Consider the following 15,943-nt stretch of genomic DNA (forward strand, 5'->3'; position numbering starts at 1 on the left):
AAATTCATTTGTCTTTCATATACACCTTATACTTATAGCCTAAAGGTAATTTTATACACAGTATATTTAACAATTTTGCGCATGAAACCAAGTTTCATGCCCATCAGAAAACAAAGGTATCACTTTCTCAGCCACCTGTGTGGACAACAACAGATTTTGGAGTACAGTCGCCCCTTGGAGCTTGTGGGGGATCTGTTCTGGACCCCCCTCCACGAGTTCAAAATCTCACGCATATTCAAGCCCATAGGCTTGAATGGGGTGTGCGCATGTGGGGCATGTGCGCCATTAAGATTAATAGTGGTCACCCCTCTGTGCATTTCCAAGTCCACGGTCTTGGAGGGGCAACTATATTTCAAATTAAGGGATACATGTACAGCCCAAAGATCTCAAAGAAAGTCTGGGCAGCCTCTAAAAGGTTCACCATCACTGCCATAAGCTGTGAAATGCTTTTCAAATGCTATCTATAAAACGTATCAGAAGTTGCCCTGCCATTTTGCAATTGCTCCGCCTTCTATAACTTTATGAAAGAGAGATGCTCCTCTGGAATAAGCTTGAAGGTTTATGAAGAACAAGATAAAGCATTGAGAACAAACTTCCTCAGGCTGCCTTTCCTCTCACCGACTCTTCCGCTCCCGACACCTAGACAACTCAAAACAGTAGCAACAGCTGAAAGCCACCTCTTGGGTCAGTGATTCCCAAACTCTGGTCCTCCAAATGTTTGGGCTTCTGGTCCCAGAATCCTGACTGCTGATTAAACTGGCTGGGGCTTCTGGGAGTTGAAGTCCCAAAATACCTGGGGAACCAAAGTTTGGGAACCACTGCCTTAGGTAAGAAAAGACGCAGAACCTTTCTTCCTTCTCCTTCCAGCATGCCTTACATTATGTGCTAACTGCCAAATAAACCGTAACCACAAGTTCCATTCGCTAAGATATCTTTCCCTGTGCAAAAAAGGGGACTGAAGTACAGTGAGTTCCTCCGGAGGCGATGCGGAAAAGGGGCCTGTAATGCAGAAAAGGTTCATGCAAAAATAAATATACTGGTCTGAAAGGGTCCTTCCTTTGAAACAGACCCAGCTCCCAGCTCCATGGGAAGGAGGCCATGGGAGCCATGGGACACAACTGCCAAGACTTATTATTGAGGTGGCCAAACATCTCCTCCTCCTCCTCCTCCTCCTCTTCTTCTTCTCCTGGAGGGAAACTGCCTCTCTCTCTCTGTCTCTCTCCCAAGGCCAAACCTGGAGGCTCAACTGGACACTTGGAAACCTTTGACTGGACAGTTTGAAAACCTCCCACTTATTAGTTTAAAGCCTTCAACTGCGAAGTCTGGAAGCCTTTAACTGGACTCTTGGAAACCTCCGACTGAGAAGAAGTTCTCGAACAGTTTGAAACCTCCACCGAGAACTTTCCAAACTTTCCCGAGGGCAGCTCAAGCCCTCCGCCGAGCCTTCAAGAGCCTTTCTCCCAGCACCTCAGAACCTCCAGCCGGGCAACTGAAAGCCTTCGCACCGGAGCATTTCATCAAACGTGACACTGGAGCAGCCCCAGAGCCTCCCTCCCACGGACCCCAAACTGCCCCTCGGGGACCCTCCGCCGCCGCCGCCGCCGCCCATCCGGCTCTCCCAGGCTCCCATCATGGCTCTCCCTCTCTCCGCCGTAAACAGGGCCGAGGCTGCCCCTTCCCAGGGCCTCTCCCTTCCCGCCAAGAGGGAGCTGCTGGGCCAGTGTTATGGAGGGCGGTCCGTTCCCTCCGCTCCCGGTCAGGTCGGAGGCGGCGCTGGCGGAGCCTGAGGAGGGAGGCAGGGAGGGAGGGAGGGAGGAGGAGGCCGCCGCCCTTCCATTGTCACCGGGGCCCTCGGGGAGGGAGGGAGAGAGGGAGGGAGGCAGGCCTCCGAGGGCGCAGCCGCCCTCTCCTTGCTCCTGGGCGCCGGGCCTGGGCCTGAGGCCTCCGCTGCCTCCGCCCCTCGCGCCTCCATCTTGGATCCATCCTCGCAGCGCCCTCCTCCTCCTCCTCCTCCGCCCGCGCTGCCCCCCTCTCTCTCCCTCCCTCGCTCCCTCTCTCTGGGCCCCTCCGTATTTACCTCCTGGGCTGCCCGGGAGTCCCTCGGCGGTGCCACGGGAGAGAGGGGTCGGAGCGGGCCGGGGCCAAGGGAGGGCCGCGACGGAGGTGCCGGGGGCCGCGCCTCAGCGGAGCCGCAATCCTAAACCGCCATCTGGCGGCATTTCCTACCCGCCAATGGCGCAGCCGCCTCCTCCGACGACGACGCCGCCAGCCGGACCCAGCGCGCCCCCTAGCGGCCGGATGCGCGCAGCGACGGCCCTCGCCCCGCCCGACGCCTCCCCCCCTCGGGCCCAGCGGCCTTGCGCGCGAAAACGGACTCCGCGCGCACGCGCCGGGCTTTTCTGGCCCCGCACGCTCGCCGTACAACTCCTCGCCTGCGCGCGCAGCCTCCCAGTTATTTGGAGGCGGCTTCCCCCCTCCTTCTCCTCCGCTGCCGGAAGTAGTCTACGTGACACTTCCGGTCACGGCCGCCATTTTTGTGCGGGTTTTTTAGGGGAGTTGACGCCAGTCCAAGAAGTATGCGTTTGTTTATAATGTAGTTCTATGAGCCGCCGCCGCTGTCGCTGCCGCAGCTTGAGCAGCAGAGGGCGCCAAATCCCTGAGGAGGAGGAGGAGGAGGAGGAAGGAGATGGCTCTGGAGCGCTCGACGGCAGCCGCCATTACGATGTGCCTTTTGTTCATGCAATGAATACGCAGAAGACCGTGCCTTCTAAGCGGGAGGGAGGGAGGGGGCTTTTCTCCCGCAAACCGCGCTTGTTGGCTGCTTGGCTCCTTATTTTCAAATGATATTTACTATTAAAATTGTAACAAAATAATCCTGAGTATGGCTGCCACTTTCATGTATTTGTTTATTAAAAGATGATCAAGTTGAAGCTATCGTCCTTTGGCCACATAATGAGAAGGCATGGGTCACCAGACAATAGGAAGAAGGAAGAGAGGAAGGCCACAAGCCAGACGCATGGACTCAGTTGGGGGTTGTGGGCAAGGCTGGCAGGATCTGGGCAGGGCAGGCGAGGGTTGCCATGAGTCAGAACTGGCTGAAGGGCAGCTAATAACAACAAACAATGTGTGCATGTGATACAATAATAATATTAATAATAATAATAATAATACATTTTATTTATATTTCCCGCCTCTCTCTGCGGATCGAGGTGGGATTACAACAGATAAAATCGAACAATACAGTTGCAAAATGTCAATAAAAGCACACAAAAATACATGCATAGTCATTAAAATAGCCAAATTGTCATCTGTTTCTGTACTATTGAATCAAGTGTGGAAGATTCTTTAAGATCAGTTATAGAAGATCAGATGGCTAGGCCTGCCGGAAAAGATCCGTCTTAAGTGCCTTCTTAAAGGCATCTAAGGTGGTGATGGATCTCTTCCGATAAGTTGTTCCAAAGTGTGGGGGCCGCGGCTGTGAACGCTTTATGGGAAGTTGTGATTAGTCTGGTCTTTGTATATTCCAGTATTTTCTTCCCCAATGTTCTTTTTAATTTTTTTTAAATTTTTTCTTTAAATAAAAAAATTAACAAATATATCAGTATACAAGCAGGAAAATATCATAATAAAGGTGGGAAAAGGGGGAGAAAAGAAAGGGAAGAAGAAGAAGGAAAAAAGGGGGGAAGTTGAGCGGGAGTAACGAGGGAATGAAGAGAAAAGGAAGTAGGTGGGAGAAATTGGAGAGAGGAGGGGGATACATATGTATTTACAGTTACATTCGTTATAAGTACATTTTCAATTATAGATATAAATTACAAATATCAATCTAAATCAATCCATCTAAGAGAACAATATCAGCATTCTTATCTTAGAGTCAACAGTAGTATTATTATAACTCTTTATAATAAAGACACTTATTTTTCTAACTGGTATAACACAAACTTAAAACCATAGTTTCTCAACTTCTTTCCATTTGTTTTCATAATCTTCCCCAATGTTCTGAAAGCACAGGGCGGATTGTGTAGGGAGAGGTGTTCCCTTAAGTAACTTTGACCCAAGCCATGCAGGGCTTTAAAGGTAATGACCACCAACACTTTGTATTGGGCCCGGAAGCTGATCGGCAGCCATTGTAATGATTTTAATATTGGAGTAATATGGTCAGATCTAGATGTACCTGTGACCAATCTGGCTGCAGCATTTTGGATCAATTGAAGCTTCTGAACTTGGTACAAAGGTAGCCCCATGTAGAGCACATGTATATATATATGTGTGTGTGTGTATGTGTGTGTGTGTGAAGCTAGTAGAAATAGAATCAAGAATTTAGCCTTTAGATAGGCCTCTGGCATAAAAAGGCAGAAGTCATTTTTAAAAGACACACATTACACATACACTCTGTAAAAGAGTTGTTGGACTCCAGGGCCTTGCTGCATGAAAAGGGAGGTTTTCTCTTGAATTCCACACAAACGTCATAGCGAAGGTAGAACACTAATTAGATGGGCACAGGCATCTTTTGCCAGAGAAGCTTTTTGTAGTTAACAAGATAACGCAAACGTGAAAGGGAGGATGAACATTAAAGATGTAGCCATGTTGGCCTGTGTAATCAGTATATAGAGAGATTTTATAACACCTTTAAGACTAACTGAAAGAAAGTAAGAAGTCAGCATGAGCTTCCATAGACTCCAGTCTACTTCTTCAGATGCTTTTTCTCCACCAAAAGCATAAATTAGAACACTGTATATACTCAACTATAAGTCAGCCTTATGTATACGTTGAGGGCAGGTTTTGAGGCCAAAATTATGGATTTTGACATAACCTGTGGATAGGTTAAGTGTAAAACTTGGAGGCTCCTTCAGTGTGTGCATGCAAGTGGCAAGAGGGAAGCAGCAATCAATACGAGGCTTCATTGTTTCAGCCTTCACTCCCAAGACAGCAAAACGCACTGGTGGGAGAGAGACAGCAATCAATCACCAAGAACTCTACCTGCTTGGTTCAGGACAGAAAGAAACTGCATGGGGAAATCTGAAAGAGCTGCTATCACATTACCATACTGACCCGTAAATAAGATGACCTCGGATTTTGGGGTCAATTTTGGGGATAATTTTTTACACTCATAGACGAGTATATACGGTAGCTCTCTGGGGAATCTTCCTATTTAAGAATGGAGTTCCTACAATAAGCATTTTAGTATTTTCTCTAAAATATTGGTGCCTTTCCTCCGAAAGTCAGGCTCTCTAACCACTGCACACATAAAGCTAATACATTATGAGCCCAGTCCTTAATTATTTAATAGATCCCTTAAAGGATTAAAGTAGATCAAAGAGTCAGACCACAAAGAGCAAAGAGGCAATGGGAGCTCTCCGAAGCACCAAGGTGACACTTTCCAAGCTGAATGGGACTCATTCAAACAAAATTCAGAAGGAGAGATCCAGTGATACAAAACCAGATTAGTAGCCAAGGGCTATTCACAGAAATATGGTGAGGACTAAGATGAGACTTTTCATCCTACTGTGTAGGATGCCACATTAAAGACACTTTTAAGTATGGCAGCAACCAGAAAAATGTATGTTCCACACTTTGATGTCAAGACAGCAGCGTTCCTACATGGAAATATCAAAGAGGCTATTTACATGGTAAGGACGCAGTGGTTCAGCAGTTAAGACACTGATTCAGACAATTGCAAGATCAGCAGATTGGCAGTTCGAGGCCCAAGTGTCACATGATGAAATGAGCTCCCATCACCAGTCCCAGCTTCTGCCAACCTAACAGTTTAAAAGCATGTAAAAGTACAAGCAGATGAATAGGTACCACTTTGGTGGGAAAGTAACAGCATTCTGTGTAGTCATGCTGCCTGCATGACCATGGAGTCATCTTTGACAACACTGGTTCTTCAGTTTAGTAGCGAAGATGAGCACTGCCTCTTACAGTTGGACACAACTTGACAACCTTACCAAGGGGAAACCTTTACTTTTATTTACATGGAACAACTTCCTGGATTTCAGAAATCAGGAAACAAGCCACTTGTATGCAGACTCCAGGGAAGTACAGCGCGCCTGCATCATACGCGGGCGTGCTCTACGTGCCTTCCAGCATACGCTGAGAGCTGCGCCGGAAAGGCTTCTCCCACACCCCGGAAGAAACAATGAGGTGTGCAACCATGATGCATACCCCATGGCGTGCCAGGTGCATGCCGCCGGAACGAGCCCCATTGTTTCTAATGGGACTTGACTTTACGTGGTATTTCCCTTACACAGCGGGGTCCGGAACGGATCTTCCACGTAAGGGAAGAGCCAACTGTATTTATAGCCTAAAACAAGCTACAAGAGATCGTAATGAGAAACTAAACAAGATGCTAATCTAAATAGACTTCATACAAAGCTAGGCTGATTGTTGCTTCCACACACATTACAAAAAATGATAAATGTACATATTAATTTATGTTGTTTTGATTCTGGTTTATCAAAATGAAACTGACTGTGAAGAAATCATAGGACACCTAAATAAAGAAATTGAAATGAAAAGTCTAGAAGACATAATTTATTATCTGGAAATACAAACAGAAAGAGAGGAAGATGGAAGCTATCTCCTCAGTCAAAAACAAAAAAATTAATGAGCTGTTAGACTTGAGGATTAGCAATTTACACAGATGCAGATTGGGCTGGAAATCCTACAGGTCACAGATCTACCAGTAGGAATGTGTTATTCTATGGAATTGGAGCTACTAGCTGAACAAGCAAGAAACAAGAAGCTGTAGCACTCTCTTCTACTGAAGCAGAATACAGCCAGCCCTCCGTATCCACAGGTTCTTCATCCACAGATTCAAGCATCCACAGCTTGAAAATATTGTTAAAAATAGATAAATTCCAAAAATCAAACTTTGTTTTTACCATTTTATATAAGCGACGCCATTTTACTATACCATGGTATGTAATGGGACTTTAGCATCCACAGATTTGGGTATCCATGAGAGGTCCTGAAACCAAACTCCAGCAGATACCAAGGGCCCACTATATGCATAAGCCTCTCAAGCATGCAAGGAATTTATGTACCAATTATAATTGGCCCTTCCCTTAGGCAGGGATCAGTTCTGGACCTCCCTGAGTAAGGGAAATACCGTGTATACTCAAGCTCCATTGAAAACAACAGGGCTCATCATGAAGTGCGGTGCAGTGCGGCGCATATGCCATGAGTGTGCATAATAATAATAATAATAATAATAATAATAATAATAATATTTATTTGTATACCGCCCTGTGGCGAACCAATCCGGGTGGTTGACAACAGTAAATATAACAAGAGTAAAATATAAATTTAAAAACATTATAATCCCTCCCCTCCTTAAGAAAGTATTAAAAAATATGACAGATTAAAAACACAATATCAAAGCATAAAACATAATTAAAACGAACTAAAAACCCTGGTGTCCCTCTGGAGATCCTCGCTACTTCCATTGCACGGCTTCAGCATAAACTGAAATCCGCGGATGGTGCACCCGCCTATGGCACAGGCGCATTGTACTACAAGAACTTGAAATAACTGAACCAAAGCCTATAGAGCTTCTAGAAGACATACAAAGCTGCATAAATCTCTCACAAACTGGTAAGGTCAATTCATGCACCAAGTACATTGATGTAAAATGTCAGCTGTTGAGAAATCTGTAAGAAAAGAAGTTTGTTGGGGTGAAGTATTGTCCATCAAAAGAGATGGCTGCAAACATTCTCATCTCATCATTCTCCTGAGTGACCTCTTCCAGTTCAAGAAAGAACATGAACCTTGTTTACTAAAACAAGGGTTGCTGAAAGGGGTTGTTAGCCTCAGAGGTAGAGAATAAGAGGGAGGCACAGCTTCACCATGCCTATCCCAGAGGTAGAAGAAAGCCCTTCCTCCATTCCAACTGCCATTGCTGTGGCCTCAGAATAGAATGCAGTAAAGTCAGCCCTCTGTTTTCACAAGGGATCTGTCCTGAACACACACACACATACACACACACAGCGAAAATGGAGATTCATCGATATTCAAGAGCCATAGGCTTGAATGGAGCACGTGCCTGGAGGTCACCCCTTCGTGAATATTCAAGACCGTGAATTTCAAGTCCACGAGAATGGAGGGGCAACTGTACTTGCTGGACTTAATCCACCCCTCCACTGCCATCCCCTTTTCTTGGGTATCGTATCTTTAGATTGTAAGCTTCATGGCAAAGAACTGTTTGTAAGCTGCTCTGAGAGCATTTCTGAAGTGTGGGGCATAAAACAAACAAACAAAGAAACAAACAAACCAAAAAGGCACAATGATTGGTGAGAGAGGAGAATCTAGATAATGCCTGCTGGTGCTTTCACCTTTCTGTATCTTCCTTTGATCATTGTGCTCAAGCCTATTGCTTCCTTCTTGCCTGCAAAGATGTTACTTCTCTCTTCTCTCAAGGAATAGGTCAGTCTCTTTGTTTTCCTTTGTTCTGGAAGGAGCATCCATGAGGTTCCAAGCCCAACAATGGATGCTACTTTGCACCCACATAACTTTTAGAGCTAGCTTTTAGTGGCTCTTGTAACTAGGGCCCCATTCTTACTGGGAATATAAAGCGACTTATATTGCTGCGAGTCTGGATTGGATCAAGTTTCCGAGTCGTATTCGAATCAGGTTCATCGTTTCCATTACAAAAGGAAGCAAACGGACTCGGTTTTTCTTGACCCATGTTCTCGTTCCCATTGATATTTCGCCACTGTATTTTGATGCAGACCTTTTTGTTCCCCATTCCCATTGCTTGTCTGAAACTGGGGTTTTTTTTAAAGCTGTCAATCAAGCGCTTAGCCGATTAGACGTCACAGTAATGTCTAATCCCCCCCTTCTTCTTCTTATCCCCTCCTTCTTCTTCAAACCACCCCAATATGCAGCAGCCAGCCACCCCTTTTCTGTCTCAAAAAAGGAAACAAGGCTGGATGCAGGAGCCACATTCAGGGTTTTGGGTTTTTTTCTCTCTCTCTCTTTTTCCTTTCCACTCACAAAAAGTTTTTGCCAGCCTCCCTTTCTCCATATCCCTTCTCCTCTTTCCTTTCTTTTCCCCTCCCTCTCCAAAAAAACCAGTTTAACTTTCTTCTTTTTTAAAAAATATAGTTTTGTACACTCAAATATTTATTATTATTATTATTATTATTATTATTATTTGCAAAGAGAGGGAAAGAAGGATGGCTCTGTGGGGAATTTGAAGAGAAAAAAGTTGAGGGGTTGGATAGGTACATAAAGAGAGACGGAGTTGCATTTCTTAGCGTTTCTCCCTTTAATTTTTTGGGGAGGTGCTTAGGCAGCCTAAAGCCCTTTTATTACACTTAGGAGCCTCGGGGTTTTCCAAGGCAGACAGAAGCACCCACTTGCATCCCAATGGGGCTCCTCGTGAGCAAGAGCCTCCGGTACAGCATTCCTGCCTCAGGAGGATTTGGGGGAAGGCATTTCCTTCCCAGTAAGCCCCCACAAAGCTGAGGAGAGCCTGAGTGAGGAGGCTCCTGGTGTCCTCGTGAGCAGGAGGACCCTTCTCCTTCAAACCACCCCAATATGAAACAGCCAACCACCCCTTTTCTGTCTCAAAAAAGGAAACAAGTCTGGATGCAGGAGCCACATTCAGGGTTTGGGTTTCTCTCTCTCTCTCTCTCTCTCTCTTTTTCCTTTCCACTCAGAAAAAGTTTTCACCAGCTCCCTTTCTCCATATCTCTTCTCCTCTTTCCTTTCTTTCCACCTCCCTCTCCAAAAAACCCAATTTAACTTTCTTCTTTAAAAAAAAAAAGTTTTACACACCACTGGGGAAAGGCTACGCGAATGGGGAAAAATGGCGCCAGGAATGCAGGAAAGAGAACAAAGCGGGTGACACCCCCGGGACAGCCCCTTGAACATTGCTCTTCCCCTCCTAAAATACTGATTCAGATACCCTGTCATTCCCATTAGTTTGCCACTGATCTGACACAGCAGCTGCAAAAAAAAACCTTCTGGAAAAGTGGTGTCAGGTTAACCCAGGATATCCACCGCTGATCTGGGTTTTAGCTAGAGAAATTGATCAAAGTTGGATTGAACACGGATTCAAATGGGAACGATTTTCCTTAAACAAGGATCGAACATGAATTCAAATGGGCATTATGTTCCTATAATCCGATTCTTAGTTTGATTTATAGCCAAGTGGGAATGGGGCCTAGGTTTAGGTCAAATTATTTTTCCTAGCTCTTTTCCTATCCTAAAATGGATTTCCTGAGACAATAAACCTAATTTCTCTATCTCTCTTATTCTCTTTACAAGAGCATCCAGTGATTTCTCCAATTTCTACCACAAGCTCATGCTGTATTAACCTTGCTGTACTCTGCTTAATATAGATATCAAATATTCCTACACACTACTTGTTTGAATATACAAAGAGTACTTGGAGCACTTTTGTAGAATCACAGACATGATAAAACAGACTGAATCTACTAAAGTTTATGGTACAAACTTACTCTTACTCTCAAAGGTGCTTCAAGACCCCTTTGTATACTGGGCTTTGTATACTGGTAATTTAAAGATAGTGCCAAATCAAGAAAAAAAATTGTTTACATGGTTTTCAGTGGAAGTGAAACCCTATTAAAGACAGGCAATAAAAATCTCAAATCAGAAAACTTCACGATGAACCTTACCCATATTTCATCAGGTTAAATTTCCATGCACTCTGCCTTTTCACATGAGATGACAAGTTTAGGGCTTTCACTGCGCCTGCCACTCAGGGATTTGATGAAGGCTGCATAGAGTTTCAATATACTGAAGGCTTCCCAACCCAAATCTGTATTCTAAATTCCACTCAAACCCCTCCTTGATAAATCAAATTATGCTAGCCATTCCTTCTGGGATTGGCAAGAAAAGCTGTGTTTTGCTTTCAGGAATACCAACTGCTTGATCCAAACCTAATCATTTTAGAGCCCTTTACTTTTCCAGGTCACAAATGCACAGGGAGAAGACTGGATAACATCTCTTCCTCTTTTCATATGGTTTGCTGCTAGTTTGGCCAGGGTGGGATGGGGTTTTATCTAAAGATCAGATTAGCCAAGCTAGTTGGCTAGAGTAAATTGCTGATTCAGAAATCTTTCATTTAAATCCAGCATGTAGAAAGATATTGTAACACCTTTAAGACTAACTGAAAGAAAGAGGTTGGCAGCATGAGCTTTGGTAGGCTTCAGTCTACTTCCTCAGATGCATTTGGTGAAGTGGAAGCCAGGGATAGATCTATATATATCATTGGTATGTGAGAATGTCAATTCAAATTACAAATCCTTTGTGTATGGAAATGAAGTGGCAAGTTCCACAGACTAACATGGCTGTATCTTTGAATTAATTTCAGCAGTTTCCATTGAATAAATGGGAACTTAGTAAATCAACACTTACATACATGTAATTGATTCAGTGGGTCTAAGCTAGTTGGGACTACTAATGGGATTTACTCTTTTTACCCATAACAAGGGAGAGATCTGAGTTGCAACTAGCCCTTGGGTATTCATAACTGTTTAACATATTTCAATCCAGCATGCATTGGGAGGTATCCAGTGATTCAGTCAGAATGTAAAAATATCTCAAGATTACAACTCCCTACAGATTTCATAGCTATGTCTGATCTAATTTGTTTAAACAAAGATTTTTCTGTTTCCTTTTTTGTTTTTGGTACCACTTAGGACTTCACACTTTTGGTCTCCCTCCAGTTGTGGATTTTATTGTTTGTTTTTACTCATGGACCAGCATGGCCATATTTGGGTTGTTGTTGGGGTTTTTTTTTAGATTATTATTTCTAAGGTAATAGATCTTTTGGAGATGCAGCAACAAATATCACACTGTGTTCTCTCTTGTAGCTTCCCTTAGCTACAATTGTTTCCTTCTTTCTTTGTTTAATATGTTGCGCTTTTCCAGACTGGTCAAAAGAAACATGAAGCCTTGCAGGATAGCCTCTTCGTTTTTGCTGGGTATTGCTAATTGTTATTGCCTTCACACTTGCTTGTTTTCTGTGAGTGGACTCCTTTCTCCTATTTGAGGGGAAGGATGTTCGTTGCTGGATATCACCGTTTCTTGGATCCCCACTATATGGTTTTATTTTTAAAGTTGGGGGGACGATTTGTTGATGTTGGGACATGTTCCTATGTTTTTTGAAATATGTTATTTTTTCAAACGTCATTTTGAAATAGCATTTCAGGGCAGTGCTGTTTCACTGATAGAGTATGGTGTTATGCTCCTCCTTTTTTGAAGGAGAAAAAGATGAAGGAATTGGCTTTCCTTTTCCCATCTTCTATCCTGAAACTGTATATCATACAAATGATGCAGCCTATCTCACAATACACATAGGGAGAGTGTGGCCAAAAAAAGAGAAAAAAGAAGAAAAGAATGTGCCCACCAAGGTTTTTTTGATCTGACATCTTGAAATGGATGGTGCTGCAGCTATTGCAAGCAACTGCCAGCAAATAGTCTAGATTAACATAAATGTAATTTGGATATATCATTTTGCAAAGTAGCAGCTCCAGCACTGGAATCTCCAGCAACATTTGCCTTGTCTACATTTTCCCATTATTTCTATTTGCTTATTTTGATTTTGCTAATTTATATCCCACCTTTCTCCCATTAATGAGACTCAACTTGTTCATCTTGATTTCTGTGCATGAACCATCCAACACAGACTGAAATATGTGATACATGTAGTGGCAACTGCTCTGCATTTATATTAACAATCAGATCTAAACTGAATAATGAATTTAGCAATAACAGAATATAGCAGATTCCTATATTGTAAACCAAAAAAAGCTTTTGACTCACACACTCTCTCCACACCTCTTCTCTTGTGTGCAAGGAGGAAATATAAACATTGGCTTACCTTGTGAGATGTTTGTTTTCAGCGATGGAAGCAAAGGTTTTTAACTTTTACCATCAATTTTAAGCAAAACACCTTGTGTTTGTACTAAATTAAATTATGTACACAATTACCATATATACTGGACTATAAGCCAGCTTCATGTATAAGTTGAAGGCAGGTTTTAGGGCCAAAATTATGGTTTTTGATATTACCCGTGGATAAGTCGATAAAACTTAGGGTCATGTAACAAAAGGTTCTAAAGGATGAAGCAAAGGAAAACAATGACAAAGAATTTACAAAATTGCAGCAGGCACAACTGTTTGTGCTCACACAGAAGGCTGGCTGGTTGAGAGAGCTGAGGGAAGTCAGTGCTTCCAGGACAGACTACCCTCTTGTCTTTCACCAGGGATGGTTCCAGATAGATAGATATAAACAATTAAAGTACAGTACTTACATTGGCCCATGTATTAACCAGCTGAGTTTAGTCCATTTTTAAACTAAAATTTCTAGACTTATACATGAGTATATAGTAAATTATTAATTTTAAGTAATGAATTTTAAATGTAAATTGTTTGAGAATGTTTGTCTTATTTGTCCTTTTAAACTGTTGCATGTTTTAATTAATGTATTTTAATTGATGTTGTGCTTTGTTTGTTGCTTTTCCATGCCTCAATCCATGGGGAATAAGAAACAATTTTATTAAATTCTTTCAATTTTTTAAATTATTGCAATTTTTAAATTAGGGGTGGGAGTCACAGGTATGAGTTTGCAGGAACTAAGCAGATCAGTGAATGACAGGGAGTCTTGGAGATGTTTCGTTCACAGGGTCACCATGGGTGAGTTCAACTCAAGGGCAGTTAACAACAACAACAAAAACATAGGTTAAATGTGGCCCCTAGAGCTGTTTCTGTAGGCCCAGATTCCCTCAAATTTTTAAAGCTCATTTCAATGCCAGACTTCCTGGAATGCTCCCTGTTGGAAAAAAGAGTCTTTTCCGTGGCCTAAAAAGAGTTTTAATACTTATCCAACCCACAATGTCTTTAAAAGAGGTGCAGGTCAGTTTACAAGGTCTACGCACTACCGAGACTGGATGTTCATCATGGCTAAAATTATGGTTAGGGGAGTTTCCCGCTATCTAAATTAAAAGAGATCTCTGGGATTGGATTTCTCCAATTGGAGCTGGCATTTCTTTATTGGATGCAGTTAATTTGGAAGTTCTGACCAACAAATAAACTTATATCACAACTGGTATTTCCCAATTGAACGAACCTATACATCAATCTTTAAACAACTTATTGAGAGTACAACACTCCATAAGTTTGGTACTGATAAACTGGAGATGTTAATGGAAAAGAACTCCTTTCTGCTAGCACAGAACCTCCTGGTTTTGTAACAAAACATTTAACTGATGCTGGCTGAATCACAAATCCAAATCATTAACTCAGTAACCATCACAGATCTGATTACACATACGTCTGAAGGAAATACTTCACAAGAGGTCTGAGAATTAAACCAAACTTAAAATCAGAGGAGATATCTTTGGAAGCAAGGTGAACACTAGTGAATGACACCTACATCCCGCACCTGAATCAATTGTGTCTGTTAATCACTATAGTCACTGCTAAGACAATTGTACACATCCATCCAGTATTCTCCCTTGGGCTACAGACAATGTCCAGAGACATGGTGCATTCCAGGGACTGGAGTTACTGGGCTACTGTTTTGGGACCTCAATGGCAGATGCCAATGTTTACGCATGCAAGCACCAATATGCTTTGGGTTTTGTCTGTGAGGGGAATGCCATGGAGGCTCACTACTCATGTCTGACATCTCACAAAAATAATATGGGAATCTGTCTTTATGACATCCAATTGGAAAGATGATCTGTTCAGTTCTATATAGGAAAAGGGTGCATGTGTTTGCGAACCCAATGTGCCTTCCAGTTGCTTCCCATGATTCTGACCTTTAATAGGTGCTTTTGTAACTTTAATTATACCAGCTGTATAACTATCTCCAGTCATTTTAGACTTGGAGTTATTACACAGATCATTGACCCATCCAGATTCGAAGACAAAAGATAAAAAAAAATGGGAAGACCAAGCAGCATTGGTTGTGTCTCACAACGGATGAAGGATAACAACCTTCTCCACCCAAATTGCTGCCACAGTACAATGCCCTCCTTACGTTGCCACACTTTCATTGGTACTGAGAAACCCCTTGTTGCTCTGTTTGATGTGGAAACAGTGGTCCTGGACACAGAGGTGCAGCCAGGTGCCCCATTTGCACATCAGATGCCACAATGGTGTGTGCCTCAGTACCAGCGACAGCATGGCAAGGTAAGGAGTGTGTGCTGGTAGCAGGTCCCAGGGCGGCATGGGGACAGATGTATAAACAACCCCCTGTCCCTGCACCAACCTGGGGACCAGCTCAGATAAGCTTTAGGGCCAGAATAGTACAATCACAGCCTGTGCTATCATGGCCTGTCTGCTCAAGCCCTTAGTTCTTGGTCCTGCCAGCTCCCCCAAAAAATGCTGCATTGGTGGTTGCTCCATTTGTGGAATTCCCTTGCAACACATTTTACAGGAAGGGCTTACAGATGAAGGGTCTTTGAATACAATGCTACACTTTTATTTTCTTGAGATGTTTAAAAAATATTTAATTTGGCAGTTGGTTATGTATGTACATATGTATGTACGCATTTATTTAATATGAAGTCTTTCTCAATAAACCAATATGGGACCCAAAGTAGCGTACAAAATCAGTCAACACAAAATAGCTAAAATTATCTATGCATTCTGAACATAGTATAGTAGACCCGCTAGACATCCTTTCAACTCAACACATTAGAAGTTCAAACCCTTTGCCTGCCAATGAAAAGAGAGCAGAGAGAGGGCCAGCCAACTAACCATCCCTTGTGAAGGTGTTCCACAGCCTAGGAGCAAACACAGAGAAGGCTCTGTCCCATGTCCTCATATGAGTGGTAGTAAGACTGAAGTAACATTAAACTCTTCTCCTGAAGACTGTAAGGCTCAAGCAGGCTTATATAGTGGGACCTTGGTTCCTGTTCAGGACTTCCCCCCCCCCATGAATACAAAAAAAGTGGGACCTCAA

At 43.1% G+C, this 15,943-nt stretch overlaps 1 protein-coding gene across 2 annotated transcripts in view; it reads right to left on the reverse strand.

Moving 5' to 3' along the window:
- The window catches only part of STAG1 (STAG1 cohesin complex component), a 195,302-nt gene extending 192,981 nt beyond the window's left edge, over positions 1 to 2,321 (reverse strand). Inside the window, exon 1 of one of the 2 annotated variants that reach the window (XM_089509442.1) lies at positions 2,227 to 2,321. The gene's annotated coding sequence lies outside the window, so the exon portion shown is untranslated. Of the gene's footprint in view, positions 1 to 2,077 lie in introns of both variants that reach the window. The other variant, XM_089509441.1, reaches the window with a different exon arrangement.
- Positions 2,322 to 15,943: the final 13,622 nt, after the last annotated feature.

This window comes from Sceloporus occidentalis, unplaced genomic scaffold (genome assembly GCF_023333645.1).
Source record: "Sceloporus occidentalis isolate IW3139 unplaced genomic scaffold, rSceOcc1.0.p SCAF_2, whole genome shotgun sequence".
In the NCBI taxonomy this organism is placed as follows: Eukaryota; Metazoa; Chordata; class Lepidosauria; order Squamata; family Phrynosomatidae; genus Sceloporus; species Sceloporus occidentalis.